At 35.1% G+C, this 23,452-nt stretch overlaps 1 pseudogene; it reads left to right on the forward strand.

Annotated features, from left to right (window-relative positions):
- The first annotated feature begins 17,984 nt into the window (after positions 1-17,984).
- LOC132494727 (3-ketoacyl-CoA thiolase, mitochondrial-like) lies at positions 17,985-21,097 on the forward strand (annotated as a pseudogene).
- The last annotated feature ends 2,355 nt before the right edge of the window (positions 21,098-23,452 follow it).

The following is a 23,452-nucleotide window of genomic DNA, read 5'->3' on the forward strand; positions in this document are numbered from 1 at the left end:
GGTGACTTAGTAATTGTCACATAAATTGAATATTTGACAGAAACAGAACTAGGAGAGTTTCATATGCCAAGGCACTGCACAGCACTGTTATGCTTGAGAAACACCAAAGCAACTTAGTTCTAGCCACATACCACTGCATCATAAATCTTAATCATTTAAAAACTCCTGTTTAACCTTATATAGTAAAGATTCAAAACCTGATGTAAACATAAGTAAGAATCAGTGAAGTTTCATTATTTACTTCTTGTTTGCTTTCAGGGAGTCCATATGATTAAATGAGTGGAAAGGCAAATAACTAATACAAATATATAATAACTGTAGTAATATTACTAGAGCCTTTCTCTATCTATGTAAAAGTCCAATCTTAAGATGTGTGTGTGTGTGTGTGTGTGTCTGTGTGAGTTTGAACATGCATGTATACAGATATTAAGTTTTGCAGGGAGAGAGACCTGGAGTTTGAATCCTTTCTCTCCCATTCTAGCTGCATGCACTTGGTAAGTAAATTCAACAATACTGAAAACCACAATTTCCACATCTTTAAAAAAGGATGGTGATCGTTACTTCAAAGCATTGCAGAATATCCTCCCAACAAATGTAGTTTGTACTGGAACCAGCTCACACTGGCATGCAAAAACCACACGTATGCATCTTTTTTCAACTCCCGTTCAGTGACATCATATTGACAGCTTGAAAGCAGACTTGGTGGTAGTATTCACACCATGAAAACCACCAAGACATATCACCTCCCCCTGCTTAGAAGCAGTTTTCATGGCACAAACTGAATGTCATATTATATGTACAAAATGAATAGTAGTTCTGTAACCATTATTAAACCATTTAATTCTGGGTTAATTTATAAATTATAAATCTATACGAACATCTAAGAGACTTTGAGGGAAAGTAGTCCTAATTTAAGGTTTGAAGACCAGTAATATATAGCAATAACGATAACAACAAAACTTTAGAAATCCTGAATTTCTAAATTAAATAACCTTCAGTGGCTCTCTCAACATACAGACATATTTATGTAGAATTAGACAATTTTCCTAGAACTTTGTGATTAATATAATTTATTGCATTGTTGCCGCTGGTTTACTGTATCTATTTATGCTTTCTTTTGGAATTCAGAGAGCTGTTTGTGCTTTCGTCTTTCCATGTATAGTTTGTTAGGTGTATGCATCTGCCCTTGGAGTCCACGACTTATGCTACCCTAAAAATAAAATTCTCTTAGGTGTATGCATCTGCCCTTGGAGGCCACGACTTATACTACCCTAAAAATAAAATTCTCTAAGTTCTTAAAACACAAAATAAAATGTAATTTAATGTCACATTAGACTGATTTTTCTTCTGGACAAGAATGCAAAGTGAATCAATTTCTGTTGTTGGCATTGACAGGGCAATACCCTAGATTCCCATTAAGTCCAATCCTATAATGGTGGTAACAAGTTTTTTTAGCTTTGCTTTTTATTGTGCTGTGAATTTCAATAGAAATACTGATTCAAAATTTCCTTAATGGATTTTTTTCCTACAGTATGTGCTTTTACTTATGAGTGGGTAACTCTATATACTAGCTTGCAAAAATGGATAAAATATTGTAGATTGTTGTTATTATTTCCATGAAGAATTGTATGAATTGTTCTTGGAGGTAGAATCAGAAGTGCAGTGAAAGTGCGCAAAAGAACAAATAAATCAAGAAGAATATATAGGACTGTGGAAAGTAACATCCATTTTTATGAAAAGAAATGCATACCTTTCTCTCGTGATTCTTCTCTGTTGTTAAAAAGTAAGTTGCTGATATCCATGCATGCTTACCATAAGATGTCTTTCTTATACATACTCTTTCCTTGGGCGCTTTTGTTGTTTTTCTATATTCTCCACAATGTGGGAATCAGTTGGTAACTTTAAATGAAAAGTTTAAAATGGCAATGTTAATTTGTGTGTCTATATATGTAAGAGCTTGGATCTGCAATAAAAATTGCTGTTATGACAAATAGGTGGTACAACATAAGGGAACATTTTAATCTAAAAAATTAATTACAAAGCATTTTGGAAAAATTTTAAATTATATTTTGATAACCACATTTGACTTTCTGATCATAAAACTTCAGAGTAGGAGAAAACCTATATCTCAGTGAAAACTACTGAAATAAATGTCAAGCTGAGTTCAGGCTTTGAGACCATTTCATTTGCTGTGAGTTAATTAATCTAGTTAATTGTCAAGTAAAGGAGTTATTATATGTTTCAGTGTTTGATCTTGAAGTAAAAATCATATAAACATTTCTGCTTCCATACTGGTAGAGAAACTAACACTGGATTAGCCCTTCCACCATAAACAACTAAAAAATGGACAAAATATACAAAAAGTACTAATTTTATACATTGCCTAAAAGGGAGCACAGGTTTGAAATTTGTAATATGGAAAGCAGATCACTGTTTGCCAATAGCTAGAGGAGAGGGAGAGGATTGGCTTCATAAGGATACAAGAGAATTTTGTAGGGAGATGAACATGTTCTGTGTCACTTTGTTGGTTGTTGTACAACTATTTATATTAGCTACAACTGAACAAATTATACACACAAAACTGGTGAATTTTATTTCATGTAAATTACACCTTGACAAAATAATTAAAAGAATTGATCATAGACCTAAAAATTAAAAGTCAAACTATATCATATCTAGAATAATTATTTTGAATATATCATACTGGTTTTTCAATAACAGAGTTTTGTTAGATATCACAAATAGACACAAATGCACTCTAGGTAAAAAGAAAAAGATAAGTAGAATCTCATCAAAAATAGTGGAAATATTTTCCACTATTCCAAAAATATATATACTTTTATTTTTCTACTTTTACTTTTTTGTTGTTTTTGTGGTTTTTTTCTTGTTTTTGTTCTTTATTTTTTGGATTATTTTTATGTGTATATTTTAAGCATGTGATAAAAAGAATATTGCAACAAAATACATCATAATTTAATTTCTTAAATTATTTAGAGAAAATCTTAAGAAACAGCTAAATTAAATTAAACATTTCACAAAGAAAAACAAAGAACAATTACAGAAGACTTTTCATTAAAAACTGCAAAAGACAGTTACAAATTTAAATTACCAAAAGGAAAAACAAACAGAGAGGGACAGCCCTATCAGTGTTAAATTCTATAGCTAGCAAAAATACCTTTAAAAAGTGATGGAAAAATAGACTTTTTCAGACATATATAAAGTGAAACAATTAATCACCAGAAGACCTGAACTACAAGAGATGTTAAAGAAAGTCCTCAGTAGAAAGAAAAACTCACTCAGATGGAAGCCTGAATCTACATAAAGGAGTAAAGCTCACTGAGAAAAGGTAAATATGTGGACAAATATAAGTGACTTGTCATTTTGAACATTATCTTCAGGAACTTCCCTGACAGTCCAGTGGTTAAGACTCCATGCTTCCACTGCAATGAGTGTGGTTCAATCCCTGGTTGGGGAAGTAAGGTCACAAATGCTGCATGGTGTAGCCAAAACAAAAATAAATAAATAAATTAAAAAGACAACAATCTTCAAAGTCAACAATTAAAAAACAAATATTAACAATATATTGGGAGGTTTATAACATATGTAGAAGTAAAACATCTGACAACAATAGCAAAAAGGCTACTAGGGCAAAATAATTGTTCTATAAGAACAGAACATAAGGTTCTTACAGCCTATGTAATATATTAGTTGAAAACAGAGTGTGATAAGTTAAAGTCATATAAATGTCAACTCTAAAACAACTATTGTTTTCAGTAATTAAAAACCAACAAAGGAAGATGACAGAAACATATGGAAAAGAACAGATGGAATAAGAGAAAACAAATAATAAATGATAAATTTAAACTCAATTATATATTATATGAGATATATAAAATTACATAATTCTATTAAATGTAAATTATATAAACACCCCAATTAAATGGCAAAGATTTTCAGATTATACATAAAAAAGCAAGACTCCATGATATACTGCCTATACATAATCCACTTTAAATATAAGTATACAAATAAGATACATACATAAGGATAAATATAAATATGATACAGCATTCTAACGCTTAACAAAATGCTAAAATGAATATATTAATATTAGACAAAAAGCCAAAACACATTCTCTGGGATAAAAAGGGAAATTTTATGCTGATAAAATGTCAATTCATTATGGTGACATAACAATCCTAAATGTTTTTACACCAAATTAAAGAAATCCACAATACATGAAACAAAAACTGATAGAACTACAGGAAGAAATAGACTCATTCACAAATTTAGTCAGAGGTTTCAACATTCCTCTCTGTTTCTGTTTTTATTGAATGTGCATTAATTTTTAAAACTATTTCCTGGGCAAAAGAGAAATAAGGTTATCTGTTGGAAATGATCTGTTATGTTATACATAATATCTATAAAATTTGATGTTTATATTATTTAACTTATCTATCTATCTATCTATCATATATATATATATATATATATATATATATATATATATATATATATATATATTGGTACCGGGAGTGGGGTACATATATTTTCTTTATTGTTGTTTTTTCTGCCAAATTTGGAAGAAGAATATTAAAATTTAGACATATAATTATAGTTAATTTTAGCAAATTCTATTAAGCTCATTCTAAATTATTAGAATCTTCATGTTTGCAATATTACAAAACAGTTAGAAATAAGTGACAAGCCACATGAAGCTAGTACATATAATACACTGCTTTTATTACTATTGAAGGGCTAAGGAAAGAGTAGATCTTGATGAGAAAGCCAAATTATTCTGTTTACAGAGCTCCACAGAACAGCAGTGTCAGGCTAGGGAAGATGTCCCTCTACCAAAGAACAAATCTGCTCCTGGAGGGAAGAGAGCAAAATGTGGGTTTTCTGTGAGTAGATAGTCTCCACGAGGCATAAGAATAGAGCAGAGTGAGCAAGCTTGTTCTTCTATTGCCAAATTTGCAAGTGAGACAAGCCATAACACCTTTCCTAAAACAGAATTAAGAAAAGGGGCAGAAAGAGGTTGGAAGTGTTGCATTAATTAGCTTCATCAGCATGAAGGAAAACATCAACAATAAGTGTGATGTACTTTCTATTTGAATGGATTTTTCAAAACATCTACCATTAAAATATCACTCAAAATTGGAGCATTTTCCATTATCAAAATATTTTAAAATATGATAATTAGTATTAGGAGTTAGCTAAATAACCCAAATCAGATTGTCATACTCAATTTGTGTTTATACAATAAAATATTCCTCAAAAATTTCTGAATATATCTAGTTCAAATAAACTGCTAGAAACACCATCTAAAACTACAGATGTCAATGACAGGTGTTTTATTTTTCCATAAAATATTCAAAAAAAGGTATACATGTTGAGTCAGTAAAATGTCTTTCAAACAAATATCTACTGGGGGGTTTTGTAACAGTCTTTCTGTAAACAGAGCATGCTTTGGAAAGTAATCATTTTAGTACATTAATCAGTAAAGTGTCTGTGGCATTTTGATGAGATTTAATTTGGAGTGTAATATGCATAATATCAGCAAGATTCCCCCAGACACACAGAAAAATATAGCAAATCAAATTTCCCTTTTAACCAAATGTATTGGAAAATAGTAGAGCATCAATATGTAACCTCCCTTGAAACCCAAGGTGAATATTTAAAAAAATAAAAGGGAAACATGAGGAAAACTATTGCGAAGACAGAAGCATCTTAGCGTGATCATTCTATGAAAAACTGAACTAAAGACAAAGCATAGGTTCCAAAGATTCATATGAAATCCTGGAGGATTGCCTTTTGCATACTATCAGTCATTGGCATTTGCCCTCTCATCATTTTCTTGTCTGTATTCCACAATGGAGCAGTGGCCGTTCTTTGAAACACTCAACCCACCAAAATAACCCAATGCTTTATGTTTTTCCTGTGTTACCATCAGTTTTCAAAGATGATATTTAACTATGTTAAGGGTCAAACTAAGCAGACAAAAAACGCATGTCAGTTTTGTTGAAAATAATTGGAATGGAAAAAGATAGAGATGGAAATGAACCAAGTATTCAAAACCGATAAGGCTAAATGGGAAACACAATAAAAATCATAGAGAACAAAAAAAGTAAATGCACTCTTTTAATATGTGAGGCATAAAAAGGTTGCTTGTGAATTATTTAAAGATAAAGTTAAGAAGGTTAAAACATATCAAACCTGATATACAGGGAACATAATCACCGACTTTTTATTCAATTGAGAAAAATAAAGAATTCTGTGATTAAATTTTCTTTTTGTCATAAGACTATACACACACACACCCACACCCACATACACACACATATACATACATATTATATGTATGGGTGTGTATATATATATAGTATATGTGTGTACACACATTCATCTTTGCCCAAATTTTATTAACTGTTGATTTTACTTGAAAGAGCAGAATTCTTTATATATCCTGGCAAATTAATAAACTATTGAATTTTTAAAATCTACAGTGATATCAAAATACTTTGGTAATGTAATTCCTTTTAAAATGGAAACCTCACTCCTCCTCAGCTGGAACTTGAACCCAGCCACACCTCAGCCTGGACTTGAACCCACAATTCCTGACTTAGGAAGGGACTCGAACCCACTGTCTTTTAATTAAAGCTGCTCACCTGGTGTCAGGACTTACTGAAGCTCAAGTTCTTTTGTCTCAGCACAAAAAGAATTCAGTGTGAGGCAAAGTGATAGGCAAAGAGTGAGTTCATTAGCATAGGAAGCTTGTAAGAGATACAAGCAGGCAGGCAAGGGAGCAAAGCCCTGAGAACAAAGAGAACTACATTTTTATAGTCAAAGAAAAAGTGGGGAGGGGAGAGGACCACCTTCTTCCTCCCTCTTAGGTAGATGTCAAGGCTTACATCATTAGTTCCTCCTTTAACTCTATTAGTCTAATAGGGACTGTTATGGCACTATTTAAATCATATGTGTATTAGTAAAATGTGGTAGCATATACTAAAATATCGTAATTCATCTGGAGTTTCAGCATAATGGACACTTTCACCTAGTTTCTTTCCCCTTTTACCTATTATCCTGTTTTGGCTACATGCAAGAATGCAGTTTTTCTTAGGGTCTGTTATCTTATAGACCTCCCAAGGCCAAATGCAGGTCTTATATCTATTTTTTCTGCAGTAGTAGCCTAAGTAAGTGTGCTTAGTTTCAGAGTATTCTGATTGTTGCTTAGCTGCCAGATGTTCTGGGCATTTTCTGGTTGGTGTCTAGCTTATGGCCATCTCCTGAAGTCCCTCTCTATCTATTTCCCCCTCGTGGGGTTTCTAGCTGTGTAACTATCTTATTCTATCTCTATCAAAATGATCTTTCTATTAAGAAATTACTATATAAATATAAAAAATGTCCCATTTAAAATATTTTAATGCATTTATTTCTATCAGGATATCAATTGCAATTAGATAACAGTGTTATTGACTGAATAGTATAGATTCAGCAAAAAGTGTTCAATCATTTCTTTTGCCGTCACAGGTAACGTTAAACATAATGTTACATTTTGAAGCCAAACAAAAGTGGGTGAGGCAATATTTACTTGATTTTTCACAATGGACACAATATGAATTCTTGAGCCCAGCATTAGTTTGAATGATACCGGGGGCCACGTTTCAAAGTTTTGATTATAGTTTGAAGGAGCCATCTCCATGCTGAAGTTAGGTTCTAGGTAGAGGAACTGCATATTATTCATTAAGTATTTATTCTCAGACCTTTAGCTGTACAATAAATAGAACTTTTATTCATTGAAACATAAATTCAGTTTTGCCATTTTGGCCGTTATTGCTTAATTGTGGTCCAAATAATCATTCAAATACCAATCATTAATAATATTTAATACCTGTTATGGACTGAATTATGTTCCTCCAAAATGTGTATGCAGGAGCCCTCACCCTCAATGTGATTGTATTTGTAAATAGGACCTTTAAAATTTTCAATACAGTTAAATGAAGTCATAGGATGTCCTTAGAAGAAGAGGGAGAAACACTAGGGATGCTCACACATAGAGAAAAGGCTGTGTGAGTACTCAGAGAGAACATGACATCTTCAAGCTAAGGAGAGAGGCCTCAGGAGAAACCAAATCTGCTGACATCTTGATCTTAAATTTTCAGCCTCCAGAACTGTGAGAAAATTAATTTCTGTTGTTTAAACCTCCTAGTCTGTGGCATTTTATATGGCAGCCCTAGCAAACTAATGCAATAATAACTATAGGTACATTTATCTTGATTAATTGATTTAATCTTCCGTGCATTCATATTAATGGATGTACTAAAATTAATCACAGATAAAATTATCTATTATATAGATAAGTAAAATAAGACAGAAATGTTAAGTAAATCCCCCTAGTACACACTGGTAGTAAACGACTTATGTAGTACTTGAATGCAAATGCTTGGACTCCAGAACGCTTGAGATTACCATTTCACTATGACTTTTCTCTGGAGCTAGCAATCTAGCTATCTGTGTATATCTCAATTAATCTAATATCCATTCATTCATCTATCCATTCATCAACCTACCTATTCACCTACATTTTTAATCTGAATATTCAAAACATGTCTATATTTCATTTTGGAATTTTTGTGTATTTAAACTGCATGTCATGTATAAATAGGTAAAATTCAATAATGTAATTTTTGAGAAAGAACTATGACAAATCTTTTTTTATTAGAATTTTATTTTATTTATACAGCAGGTTCTTATTAGTTATCTATTTTATACATATTAGTGTATATATGTCAATCCCAATCTCCCAATTCAGCCCACCACTACCACCACCCTCACTTTCCCCCCTTGGTGTTCATATGTTTGTTCTCTACATCTGTGTCTCTATTTCTGCCTTGCAAACCAGTTCATCTGTACCATTTTCCTAGATTCCACATGTATGCGTTAATATATGATATTTGTTTTTCTCTTTCTGACTTACTTCACGCTGTATGACAGTCTCTAGGTCCATCCATGTCTCTACAAATGACCCAGTTTCATTCATTCTTATGGCTGAGTATTATTCCGTTATATATATGTGCCACATCTTCTTTATCCATTCGTCTGTCGATGGACATTTAGGTTGCTTCCATGACCTGGCTACTGTGAATAGTGCTGCAATGAACATTGGGGTGCATGTGTGACATAAATAAATTCTTATTTAAAAAATCAGTTGAGGGCCTCCCTGGTGGCGCAAGTGGTTGAGAGTCCGCCTGCCGATGCAGGGGATACGGGTTCGTGCCCCGGTCTGGGAGGATCCCATATGCCGCGGAGCGGCTGGGCCCGTGAGCCATGGCCGCTGAGCCTGCGCGTCCGGAGCCTGCGCGTCCGGAGCCTGTGCTCCGCAACGGGGGAGGCCACAACAGTGAGAGGCCCGCATACCGCAAAAAAAAAAAAAAAAAAAAATCAGTTGAAATCTTTTATCCTTATGTGGTGCTTTTGGATTATGCATAATTATGGCAGAATCTGAAATTCACATTTTTGAAGCATATTAATTGAAAACCCTGCAAATAGTCATGCAACTAGAAATAGGAATTGTGTTCTCAGTGTTTCAAGGGATGTGAAACCCTGAAAGATAGTAACCCTGATGAATGTTTACATAATCATTCACCGTTACCACCCCTGTGGATTTAACTCCTGGTGGATTTTGAAAATTATTTTCAAGTTCTTTTGGATGACCAATGCTCCAAATATTCTGTCATTCCCTACACTTGTGTCATCCTGTATTGAAACTTGATGAAAAACCAATTATCTAGACAAGTTGGTACCTGTTCAATAACTTTTCATTGATTCCTTATAACAGATGTCATCTTTTGATGATATTTAAATGTGTCTCTTCAAAATAACCGTTTTTAGATTCAATCTATGTATACTTCCAATATTCAATTAGAATATTAGGATATCATTAATAGATTGCAAAATAGTTAGTGCAAAGGGAAATTTGTATAAGATCATCTAACCCTTGTCATGGTTCTGAGCATTTTAAAGCATGATTGAATTTAAATAAAACATTAGTAAATTTTGATCTAGATATGTAAATTGACTTGTTAGCTCTAAAACAGCCTATATAATAAAATGCATAGATTCTGCATTTTACAAATATTCACACAATATGTAAATTATAACTGACCTATTTAAGCTTAAGTGAACCACAGAAAATATATTAAAATAGAAATACTTCCATTATTTTCTGTTATAAGAACGAAAAGATCATATTTTGACATATTCTTTAGAAAAATAAGGTGAAAGGAGTTTTCTCCCTTGGATAATAAAATAATGTTTATGCCTCTAAGTCAGTAAATGTAAGAAGTTAGGCCTGATAAATTCGGGGTGAACAAAAAAGGGATCTCCAAAAAAGTAATGGTGACAATAGGCAGATGTCTTTTGTAAGTCTTTATTTCTATCTATAATTTTTTTGTGTGTGTGTGGTACACGGGCCCTTCACTGTTGTGGCCTCTCCTGTTGTGGAGCACAGGCTCCGGACGCACCTGCTCCGGACGCGCAGGCTTAGCAGCCATGGCTCACAGGCCCAGCCGCTCTGCGGCATGTGGGATCTTCCCAGACCAGGGCACGAACCCGTGTCCCGTGCATCGTCAGGCGGACTCTCAACCACTGCATCACCAGGGAAGCCCTCTATCTATAATCTTAACTGAAGCTCTAAATACTATAAGAGAGTCACTGAAGTTCTTTAAAATGTAACAGAAATGAAGGCCATGAAATTAAGTTGGAGTAAATATTTTTTCAAATGTGGTCACATATAGAGTCCATCCAATTTACAGAGGCAGGAATTTAGGTAGATACTCAGGCTCCAAGAGTCAAAGTGAAGACCTATAATCTGGTAATTGAGTCCTGCAAAGTCTTTCTGTACCCTAGATCATCAGAAAGATAGTAGATGACTTCAGTTTTCCAAAATTAGAAACAAGCTGAAAATCTGGAAAGCTTGGTGTCAGAAGAAATAAAAGGCTCAAGTAGGTGACAGCAATGAGGGAGCAGAAATTCAAGATCTGCTGTCATTAAGACAACACAACAGCCATTAGAAATACCAGCGTGAGCCTACTGTGAGTCTAGGACATGTTGGCCCTCTAGGCACATGTATACTTTCTGTAACCCCATTTTCTCTAACCTTTGCCAATTCTATCATTCTATCATGCTTATATTTAAAATAATAAGAAAAATGTCACTAGTTCATGCCCTTGTATGCATAATTCAAGACTTCAGCCCACTGGAAAAACCCTCTTTTTCTCAGCCCACATTTTCAGGTTACATGTATTTTCTAACATGTTCACTTTCTTCTTTGCAAACACCTCTTCACGTTTCTTGCTCTCTGCTCCTGGAAAAATTTCATAAAGGCAGTACTTCCCAAATGGATCTGCTGCTGCCCTTTCCTGGTATGCCCATTTCTGCAAATCTTCTAAGTCCAAGTGGTGCTGAAATTCTCCTTTATCCCCCTTGTGTCATAGTTTTTCACTCTTACAAGCTACAACCTATTTCTTTCTTCTCTTAATTCAAGAGTAACACTTTTGCTCTTTCTTCAAGTCTTACTCTCTACCATGTAAGAAATCATATGAGTACCTTTTAACTTTTTATTTTTTAATTCTAATATCATTTCAGATATACAGGAAGTTGCAAGAATAAATACAAAAATTCTCGTATACTCTTCACCCAGATTCTTCCCTCATCTCTCTCTCTCTCTCTTTCTCATGAGAATAAGTTACTGATATTATGTCCCTTTCTCTGTAAATACTTTATTGAATATAGCACACTTAACAACATTAGGAAATTAACACTGATACAGCATTATTCTCTAATTTGAAGACATTATTCAGATTTTGACAATTTTCCCAATAATGTAATTTATATGACAGAAAATGCCGAAAATCCTGGATCATGCCTTGCATTCAGTTGTCACGTCTCGAGTCTCTTTTATTTTGGGACTTTTTTTTTGTTTTTTGAGAACAGTAATTTTGCATAAGTTGCATCTCTCTTTGGAATGTTTGATATGTCCAGGTTATAGATGTTTTTTATTGTCAGGAACAGCACAGAAGCAATATCGTGCTATTCTCAATGGCTTATGTCAGTTAGCATATGTTATTGAAATGTTTCATGATTCATTATGTTAACTTGATCACTTTATCAAGTTGTTCCTGTCAATTTTTTTCCACTATCTTGTAAGGAGTTATACTGAGATCGTATAAATATTTTGTGACACCTCAAAATATCACTCACTTACTTTAGTATCCATCAATGAGTCTTGCCTCCATTAATGTTGATAGTTGTTAAATGGTGATTTTTTGGATCTCTTCATTCCTTTCTTATTTATTATTTGAGCCTCTACTATAAGAAAGGGCTTTCCATATAAATATAGATATATAAACTATTAAATATGGCATAATAGTAAGTTAATTCATTTAAGAAGCTATAATCCTTTACTATCATTATTTAATTTGATGCTGAATTGCATCATATTTAGCCATGGGAGTTCTTCAAGTTGGCTTCTGTGTCCTTTCTGTGTGTCTCAATTTTGAGTACTTACATTCAGAAACAAGATCATCCAAGTTCATCTTGTACTGTTCCTGCTCCAGCCTGGAATCAGACATTTCTCCAAATAATTCTAGTTCCTATTAGTGGAGAGAGAGTATTTAGAAACCAGGATCTGGCTCTGGGTCTGTGACTGTTACTTGATTGCCTTGTCTTCTAGCACCTCTCAGACGGCAGAACCAGAAGTAAGATCTCATGAACTGTTTATCTTCTTCAGCAAATCCAATTATAAATTGGATTTTCTTTGTCACTCTTCCATATCAACCACTTTTCCTTGGGCACCTTTTACTTACTTACTTTATTTCTATTCTCTTCTTAATATTCCTGCTTTTCTTTAAGACCCTTTAAAAGTTTTCATTCCAATTTTTTCTTCCTTGACATCTTATCTTCATTCCTGATACAGGTAAGATAAAGCAGAGCCTATATACCTGGGTATATTTGCAAAAGCTTAGAACATGAAGAAATTATATGATTTCTTCATGAATGATAGGGGATGGATTTAAACCCAGGCATGATGACCCATAGTTAAGCATTTTCTCAGTCTACTTTAAGAAAAACATTTCAAAACCCAGTCACTCCTATGGGTTTAATAACAAAAAGATGTTGGAGTCCTAAATCCCAGTGCTTGTGAATGTGGCCTTATTTAGAAATAGGGTCCTTGAAGATGATCAAGTTAAGACGAGTTCAATAGGGGAAGTTCTAATCCTATATGAGTGCATCCTGAAAATAAGGAGGCGATTTGGACATGGAGACAGACATACACACACACACACACACACACACACAACTCCATAAGAAGATGAAGGCAGAGGCCAGGTTGATGCACATACAAGCCAGGAAACACCAAAGAGTGCATTCAAATCACCAGAAACAGATTCTCCCTCACAGGCCTCAGTAGGAACTAAACCTGCGGACACCTTGATCTTGGACTTTTTGTCTCCAGAACTGTGAAACGATATCTTTCTGTTGTTTAAGCCACACAGTTTTTGATGCTTTGTTATGGCAGCCCAGCAAATTAATAGAATCACAAAAGAAAGTTGTTATTAAATTTCTAATTATGCTATATTTCTATATAGATCATAAATAGTGTTAAATTTTTCTCTTCCTATTTAACTCATTTGTGAAAGTTAAAACAAAAAGTTGTGTAATTCATTATGTACTTAATGGTCCAGACATTTAAAATACCAAACATTAATACCATGTATTAGAATAAAAACAAAGTACATCATAAACTAAATAAGAGATTAGAACAGTAGGTCATTATGAGAAAACAGAATATATTGGACTTAGGTAAAAATAACAACCTCTGGGTTGAACAATTTATACTAAGTAAAGAAGAAGGATTTTAATGACATAATGTAAAAGCTTGTCTAATGGGAAAAACTTGGCAAGCAGAGGGTTTAGAGAGAAGTGCACACCTCAGTTATTTTGAAGGTACGTGTTTCTAAAGTTATTCTAAAATTTAATTTGGTTTAATTAAGTGAAAGGACTCTTTTGGCTCTGTGTGCATACAGGTGGGAATCAGTGAAAGCTGTTTATTCTTTGGTTCTACACATAAAATTTTCATGGTGAGGTTACTTCTATACTTTAAAGACAAACACTAAAAGTAGAAACTGCCATACTGTATAAAAGGGGAATAAAAATGTTCTTTAATTCCTAAGGGAATTGCTTTCCTATTCTTTTATTTTTTTTCCAGTTTCAATAAAATATAACACCTTTGACCTCCAGGATTTAAATCAAAGTTTTTATGTTGAAGATAAGAAATATTTTCTTAAATTCACTTATAAAAACTGACCTTTGTAAATTTATTTCAATCTCAGAAATCTTAGAGTGCCAATGAATTTGCTGAAAATCTACCAAGGAATGGATTCTGAAAAGTTGCGATATGTTTATTAACTAAAATGCCTCTCAGTATTATTCTTAGTCATTTCATCTTGGTGAAAATAAGTCTTAGAAAGATTTAATATTTTCATGACAAAATTAACCTAAAGTTATTAAGCCATTTTAGACCCCATGATTCCATGTCTTTTATTCCCTTACTCAAGACTAAACTCTTTTTTTTTTCTTAGTTACTTGCCAAATATATATTATTCCACTGTTATACAGCTCAAATTTCACTTCTTTTTTTAAGCTTTTCTGGTTACTTTTTCTCCCACCTCCCCAAACAGAGTTCAGTACTCTGAGTGCTTATTTTATCACTGCCAATATCTTACTTGCAATGTTTGTGTCATAACTATCTGCAAATATGTCTTTCTCCATTGATAAACACGTGTTATTTTAGGGTAAGAAATTTTATTATGGTTATCTTTTTATTCTTATGATGTATCATAGTGCTGCATGATAGTCTACAACGATGTTTACTAAGTGAATTAATAAAGTCATGTTTTTGTTACATATTAGCCAAAGGTCACAGGTCATTGTACATACCTCACCCATGAGTTTTGTTATTCCCTGTAGCTAGATGATTTGTACATCTTGGGTTTCCCGGGACAGTCCTGTGTTTTTTGTTTTTAATTAAGATATAGTTGATGTATTATATTACATAAGTTACAGGTGTACAACATAGTGATTCACAATTTTTAAAGGTTATACTCCTTTTGTAATTATTATAAAATATTGGCTATGTTCCCTGTATTGTACAACATATCCTTGAGGCTTATTTTCTACATAATAGTTTGTACGTCCTTAATCCCCTACCCCTGTCTTTTCCCTCCCCCCTTCCCTCTCCCCACTGGTAATCACTAGTTTGTTCTCTATATCTGTATGTTTCCTTTTTGTTATATTCACTCGTTCTACTTTTTTAGAATCTGCATATAAGCAATATCATACAGTATTTGGCTTTCTCTGTCTGACTTATTTCACTTAGCCTAATATCTTCCAAGTCCATTCATGTTGCTGCAAATGGCAAAATTTCATTCTTTTTTTATGGCTAAGTAGTATTCATTGTATACATATAGACCACATCTTATTTATCCATTTATCTGTTGATGGACACTTAGGTTGCTTTCATACCTCAGTGATTGTAAACAATTCTGCTATGAACACTGGGGTGCATGTACCTTTTCAAATTAGTGTTTTTGTATTTTTCAGATATATACCCAGAAGTGGAATTGCTGGGTCATGTGGTAGTTCTATTTTTAGTTTTTTGAGAAACTGCCATAGTGTTTTCCACAGTGGCTATGCCAATTTACATTCCCACCAACAACGTACAAGTGTTTTCTCCACATCCTTTCCAACATTTGTTATTTGTGGTCTTTTTGATGATTGCCATTCTGACAGGTGTGAGGTGATATCTCATTGTGGTTTTAATTTTCATTTCTCTGATTAGTAACAGTGTAGAGCATCTTTTTTTTTTTTTTTTTTTTTTTCTTTTTGCGGTATGCGGGCCTCTCACTGTTGTGGCCTCTCCCGTTGCGGAGCACAGGCTCTGGACGCGCAGGCCCAGCGGCCATGGCTCACGGGCCCAGCCGCTCCGCAGCATATGGGACCCTCCCAGACCGGGGCACGAACCCGTATCCCCTGCATTGGCAGGCGGACCCTCAACCACTGCGCCACCGGGAGGCCCTAGAGCATCTTTTCATGTGCCTGTTGGCCATCTGTATGTTTTCTTTGAAAAAATGTCAATTCAGGACTTCTGCCCATTTTTTAATCGAGTTGACTGGGTTCTCTTGATGTTGACTTGTATGAGTTGTTCATATATTTTGGATATCGACCCTTCATTGGTCATATCATTAGCAAATATTTTCTCCCATTCAGTAGGTTGTCTTTTTTGTTTTGTTGATAATTTCCTTTGCAGGACAGTGCTGGTTTATTCTTATTACCTTGGCATCCTGTCTGGTTTAGGCTTTTTACAGATTTATCATTTTTAAAGGGATTATTAATAATTACTTTAAAGTAAATTGGATAGATTGGGTGGACCTTAAGTTTGTCTTCCTGCTTTAAGCCATGGTTTTATCCAGTTTGAGCCACTCATAGTGTGTGAGACATACTGCAGTGAATCGTGTCCTCATGTTAACCGGTTATTATATCTGAAAGATGAGCAGCAATTACTCATTTCTCTCTTTCCATCTTCTTCTAAAGAAAACAACTGACACTTCCCTTTCAAGAACAACATGCTGATAAAATCTTGTGTACTCGAACAGAGGCAAGTTGGGAGAGCTAACTTTCTCTGCTATGTGGGGGGTAGGAAGTGTTGGATGCTGTTGCTTCTGCTGGCCACGTAGTTTACAAATATGGTGCAGTTGACTGTGCTGTGGCTTTCATATCCAGTGCTTGATCCTTTGAAAAGTCCATGGATAGAAGTGACTTCTGATCAAGCTTGATGCAATGGCTTAAACAATATTCTAGGTCTTGGTTTTTCTCTGATCTTATCTTGACTTTGTTTTCAGTGAGTAGGAACAACTACCCTCAGACTCTCTTTCTGGTAGCAAGATGGCAGTAGCTCCTAAATTTCTAGTTCAAGAGAAAAAAGAACTACTGCTTATAAATTCTCCAAATTTTCTGACATTCATTCAATAGACAGGTTCTGAATATTCACCATTCAATATTTGCTTGATTTGTCTCATGCATGCTCCTCTTCTGAAAGAATCCAAGGGCAAATTCCCATGGAGACTCTAAAACTGACCTCAAATAATATCTAGAAGGAGAATGGATATAAGATAGCAAATAAAACTATCTGTGACTCTGAGACCCTGGAATGTACTAGGTGTTCTATAATTATTAGTTTTCCTCTTTTTGCCATAAGTAAGGCCAACTGTGTAGGTATGCTCCCAAAAATCTGCTTACAAAATCAGTTTTAATCTTTCTGAGGTCAAAGTTTCAAAAGGGTTTAATTCAAGATCTAAATCGAGGCTTATCCTATTCACCAGATCTAGCATCTAGCTGCCCTTCTGGGTTTCCACAGGCATTATAACAACGCACTGCTGTTCACATTTGGAAAAAGAATAGTGTGGCTTTCTTACGAGCTCTTTGAACTCTATTAAAAAAAAAACCTTTGGCATATTTCATCATCTATTAAATAAATATTACATTTTGATATGAGAATTTGTTAAAAGATTAGGGATAACTAGTTGGAAAAGAGGAGAAAAGAAAATGAAAAATACTACATTATAAAGTAATATCTTATTTTACCCAAGAATGGCAGTTAAATACCTGAATTTAAAAAAATGGAAGCTTATTACCTATAGTGTTTTTGCTTTCCTGGAGACAGATTCAGTTGAGAATGATAACCTCAGAAGGATGGTCTACTGACCCCTAAGTAGAGGCCTGACTTCGTTTAAAGTTAGAGAAAACAGGAGTTTGCTGGGAAATGATGGGAGAATGCTACTAGTTTTCTTTCCATGGTTTCCTTTTTATATACTTTTCTTTAATCTTTGGAGAGACATTTTACAGTTCTGCTGCCCGTAAAAGTGATGTTTGAATGTATTCTACAAAAGTTGCAAAGCTGGTAACTCATAAAATATTCCTGAAGTTGGCAAGTTTTGCAAGATGAAAGGTTCACACAGCTCTAACAAGTAACTAAAAAGGAGACTGGTGTAGTGGGCACCAGCACAGCAGTTTAAAGTCCCATGTTGGATACTGCACTGCAGTTTGAATTCTTGTCATGGGCCCAGGGAGATAAATATTATCCCCAACATGCTTCTCCTTCATTGGTGTGTTTAAGCTTAATTGACCTTACTACAAAATAATTGAAAATATGAATAAAACAACTCTGTTTTTTGTCCTTTTTTTTTTCCTCAAAAGAAGATGAAAATTCTACAATGAAGAGGATTTTCACATTTATATTTAGCTCGTTTTGCTTAAGCTTGAAAAACAGGTCTCTAGTTTCTGCCAGCACTTGTAACCAAGGAGAATGATTACCACATGCAGGTGTCACTGATTGGTTGGAATTGAAAGCTACAGATTGTCCTGGAGGCCTGAACTGATCTCTCTATCCCCTAATCTCCATTTACTTCTGCCAAATGCCATTAGAGAGCATTCAGATCTGTTTTGACCGACAGCATAGCTAACAAGTAGGATCGATGTCAACATATAATTGGTGTTTATGGGGGAAATATATATATAATAGATGAACATTGCCTGAAAATTATATTTCTACAAGTATATATTTTAAAAGATTAGTTATAAACATATTTTAACCAACTAAATGGACCTGCTGTTGAGAATTCTGCTTTCTATTCTAAATTTCCCAAAATACTCAGCAGTAGTACCTTAAGTAAGGAAAGGGGATATATATACACACACATATATATATAAACAAACAACAACAGAAACTCACCTATCTAATGAATAGACATGAAGATTTATGACATAAGGCTATAAAATACTTTAAAATAATTATAAGTCCTTGCAGATAGTATATAAAAGCCTTATTCATTAAGTGGACTGTATCTTTATTTATAGAACATACAGAAACTCTCTTAATATGTCTTCACATAATCTTTGTGATTAATTGAAGGTTACAATTCCCTTTTGAAAATATACCAGCTGAATAACTGTGGCTAATAAGTACCTCTCTCTCTTTTTTTTTTTTTGCTGTACGCGGGCCTCTCACTGCTGTGGCCTCTCCCGTTGCGGAGCACAGGCTCCGGACGCGCAGGCTCAGCGGCCATGGCTCACAGGCCCAGCCGCTCTGCGGCATATGGGACCCTCCCGGACTGGGGCACGAACCCGTGTCCCCTGCATCGGCAGACAGACTCCCAACCACTGCGCCACCAGGGAAGCCCAAGTACCTCTCTCTTTTGCTCCACACCTTCTGCCCTTCTTACTTTACCTAATGAAACCATTGCTAGATATTGTGTGAGGCCTTAGGATGTCTTTTATGCAAAATGTGGAAAATAAATCAGTAAACTAAGTTTCAAAGAAAGGCTTTGTCCCTACATCATAGGGTGCATGCGCATGTTTTAACTTGAAATAAAATTTTTAAGATATGTGTACATTTTTTGTTTGTATATGGTTCCTACTTTAACGTACTTTTCAATTAACTTACCAAATAATTGTTCCAATCGAGTAAGATAAGATCACTCTTAAACTATATACTATAGAAGTATTATGAATGTAACATAAAACATAGAACTTTTAAAATATAGTGATGGCACTGAAAATTATAATTTTATATTTTAAACATGTGTCTTCAATTCCTCTCATTCAGGATTCCTTTAACTTAGAACCTAAATATAAAGAAAACTCAAGTGCAAATACTAGGAGGGCAGGGGAGATTAACCTTATATTTGCCAAATTTTTAGAGGCAGATTACAGCTTCTACCTGTAACTCCCATTGCATCAAATGATACTATCCTCTCCAGAACTTGATTAACAAAAATTCTACTATTAAAAATGAATTCCATTGTTTTGCAAATCCTTCTGTTATGAATGAAGAATAAACCCATCAGAGCTTCAAGTTGGTGAACAAATGAAAGTGCTGGGACAGGTGGGTGTCCAGAGCATGTGGAAGGTCCACACCCCACCTCCCCATATCTTGCCCTATGCATCTCTTCTATTTGTCTGTTCTTTAGTTGTATTCTTTATAATAAACTGGCAAATAGCTCTTCAGATGCTGCATACTTGGCAAGGCAAGTCAGTTTGATGTGGGAGTTCCTAAAGAGACCTCAGCTCTCACTGTTAATAGGCTCTGTGGCTCTGGTTTCCCGTCCATTGTGAATGGATGTCAGAAAATGTGTGTTAAAGATGCTGAAGTTGTCTTGTGTGGAGGATCCAAAAATATGGCTCCTTACTGTGTCAGAAACGTGCGTTTTAGAGCCAAGTTTTGATCAGACTCAAGCTGGAAGATTCTTTGCGAGCAGCATTAACAGAGCAGCATCTCCAACTCCCCATGGGAATTACTGCAAAGAATCTTGCTGCAAAACATAAAATTAGCAGAGAAGAATGTAACAAATACACCCTGTAGTCAGAGCAGAGATGGAAAGCTGCTAAAGATGCTGGCTACTTTAATAATGAGATGGTACCAGTTGAGGTAAAGACAAGGACAGGAAAACAATGCAAGTAATGAGCTGGTTTGGTCCCAATGAGCCTGGAGCAGTTAAATAAACTTCCTCCAATTTTCAAGGAAGAAGGGACCATCAGTGTAAGGAATGTACCAGAAGTATCTGATGCTTTCATAGCTAGTAAAGATGCTGCTAAAAAGCATCACTTTACACTGACAAAAATTTTGAGCTATTTTGTATCTAGATGTGATCTCTCTGTCATAGATATTGGTTTTGTCCCTACCTCCAATGGGGCACAAAAGAAAAGGAGACTGAGTCTTAAGGACGTGGATTTGGTAGAGGTAAATGGAGCTTTTCCTCCCCAGTACTTGTCAGTTGAGAAGAGCTTGGATCTCGACCCAGCTATAACCAATTTAAATGGAAGAGCCATTACTTGGGATCAGCCATTGGGAGGATCTGGATCAAGCATTATTGCACACATGGTTCATGAATTAAGATGTGGAGGTGGAAAATGTGCAGGGGCATAAGCTTGCATTGCAGTTGGCCAAGGTATGACACTCATCATTCAGAGCCCAGCCTGAGGAGAGAAAGGAGCCCACCATGGCCCACAGTTACTTTACTTGGTCAGGCCACATTAGAACCTTTAGAGCAGCTGCTAAAACTGGCTATGCCTTGCCACTGAAACAGTGATTGAGTGTGATCAAGTGTTGATGAGGTAAAGATGTATTTATCATGAGTTAAGAGCTCAGGCCAGAAATAAGTTTTCTCAAATTTGCACTAAATATGATGTATTTCTGAACTGAAGTTTAATTATAGAAGGCCTTAAAAAAATCATATTCTGGCCAATGACCACCACACATGCTTTAGATCATATGATTACAAGGAAATTGAATGTGTTGCCTTAATTTCCAAAAATAAATAGATGAATGAATCCATGAATAAATACCTTTATGAGGAATTCTTACATTTTCTTATGATTTTCTTTTTACATTTTATACTTTACAATGGAATATTCTATTAACATTCTTTAATAGAAACAAGTGAGAAAGAGCAAGCCCCTGACATGCAGGCTGTGGCCTCATAACTCTCAGCCAGGCCTTGGTGTTGCTTCAAGCTGTCCTGGCACTCACATCTAGATTTCCGCGTCTCCTGCTGAAACTAATCTTTTTCACAGAACCTCAAACTCAGATAAGACCATTCTTTGATCTTTATGGATAAAGACAAAACCAAGGCCATTCCTTAATCATGGCTGAGCATAGACAAAGCACTACCCAACACACAGCTTCACAAGTATGACCCTTCCCTGGTTAATATGTTTTGAGATACCCTATCATAGAATTGCTTCCTGCTCCTCATAGGATACAATCCAGTGCAAGGTACTGCTTCCTTAAAGGCTCCTCCAAACAACTCAACCAAAGCCTAAATTGTATAATAGGCTTCCTTTTAATACCCACTATGATGGTATTAATTTTACATGTCAATTTGACTAGGCTAAGGGACGCCCAGTTAGTTGGTAAAGCATTCTTCTGGGTGTGTCTGTGAGGGTGTTTCTGGAAGAGATTAGCATTTGAATGGGTGAAGTGAATAAAGCAGATGGCCCTCCCCAATGTAGGAAGGCATTATCCAATCTTTTGAGGGCCCTGAACAGAACACAAAGGCAGAGGAAGAATGAATTTGCTCTCTTTCTGCTTGAGCTGGGACATCTTCTCCTGTCCTCAGTCATCAAACCTCCTGGTTCTCAGATCTTTGGACTTGGACTGAATTACACCACTGGCTCTCCTGGTTCTCCAGCTTGCAGATGGTAGGTTGTAGGACGTCTTGGCCTCAAAAATTGCATGAGCCAGCTCCTATAATAAATATCTCCCTTTCTCTCTCTCTCTCTCTCATTCTCTTTCTCTGAAAGTAGAGTGTTCCTATGAAAACGTTTGTAAGTTGAAATTGCCTAAAGCAAAGAAGCAATTTTTTCCTAAAAGTGAAAAACCACTTTAGATTTCTGTTGGTTAGTGAAAACGGGTACTAATACAGGTCTTTCATAAAAGCAAAGTGGCATAAAGCAAACGTTCAAAAAGCGAGGAATACCTGCATATATATATAGTCTTTTGGTTCTCTTTTCTCTGGAGAACTATAATACACCTTCTTACCAAGACACCTCACATTTCACCATATGTATGCCCTTTAATGTTGAAAACGAGAATAAACACAGCAGTGTTCCTGGCGGTCTTTGGAGGTAGGGTGCTGAATAGATTGCATGTGTTTAAAGACTTGATTAGAATGGGGGATATATTACCTAAATCCTAGAGGAATGCAATACAGGAAGATGGAAGAAATAGGCAGCAAAGATCAAACTTCTCTGCTCCCAGAATTTTACATAGCACAGCACGAGAGAGAATTGTGACTTATTGATTAAATTATCCAATTCAATAAAAGCATGGTGAATAGATGCAAGAAAGCTGTTTCTGCATTCTCTGTTTAAATTACAATTAAGTTTCCAGCTGGATGTCTCCAAAACATAGTGGAAACCTTGCAGTGATGGTATTTGCCTTGTTCTATTTTGGGATTCTTTAGCAACATCACCTTATAGCAACAGCTGTTCAGAGTGCTGGGATTGGTATGAATATTTCTTCTACTGCTGGCAAGTTGAAAGCAGTAAAATATTTTCAGTTCATTTCAGGTTCAGGTATCCCTAGGAGCAATTGTCTTCATGCAGTAGAAGGGAAGGTACTAAGACTATAAAACAGAGATTCAGAAACTAAATACAAACTGCTGTTGGTTGAAAACTCCAACTGGAACTTTATTGCCAAACACCAGAAATTAGAAGATCACTAGCTAAATTAGCCAGAGTAAACATCCTGAGGTACAAAACTAGTGCCAGCTCACTGAGCTAAGAATAAGACACATGGGTTGGCAGTAGGGCTGAGGAAAGACCTAAATAAATA

This window comes from Mesoplodon densirostris, chromosome 8, assembly GCF_025265405.1.
Source record: "Mesoplodon densirostris isolate mMesDen1 chromosome 8, mMesDen1 primary haplotype, whole genome shotgun sequence".
NCBI lineage: Eukaryota > Metazoa > Chordata > Mammalia > Artiodactyla > Ziphiidae > Mesoplodon > Mesoplodon densirostris.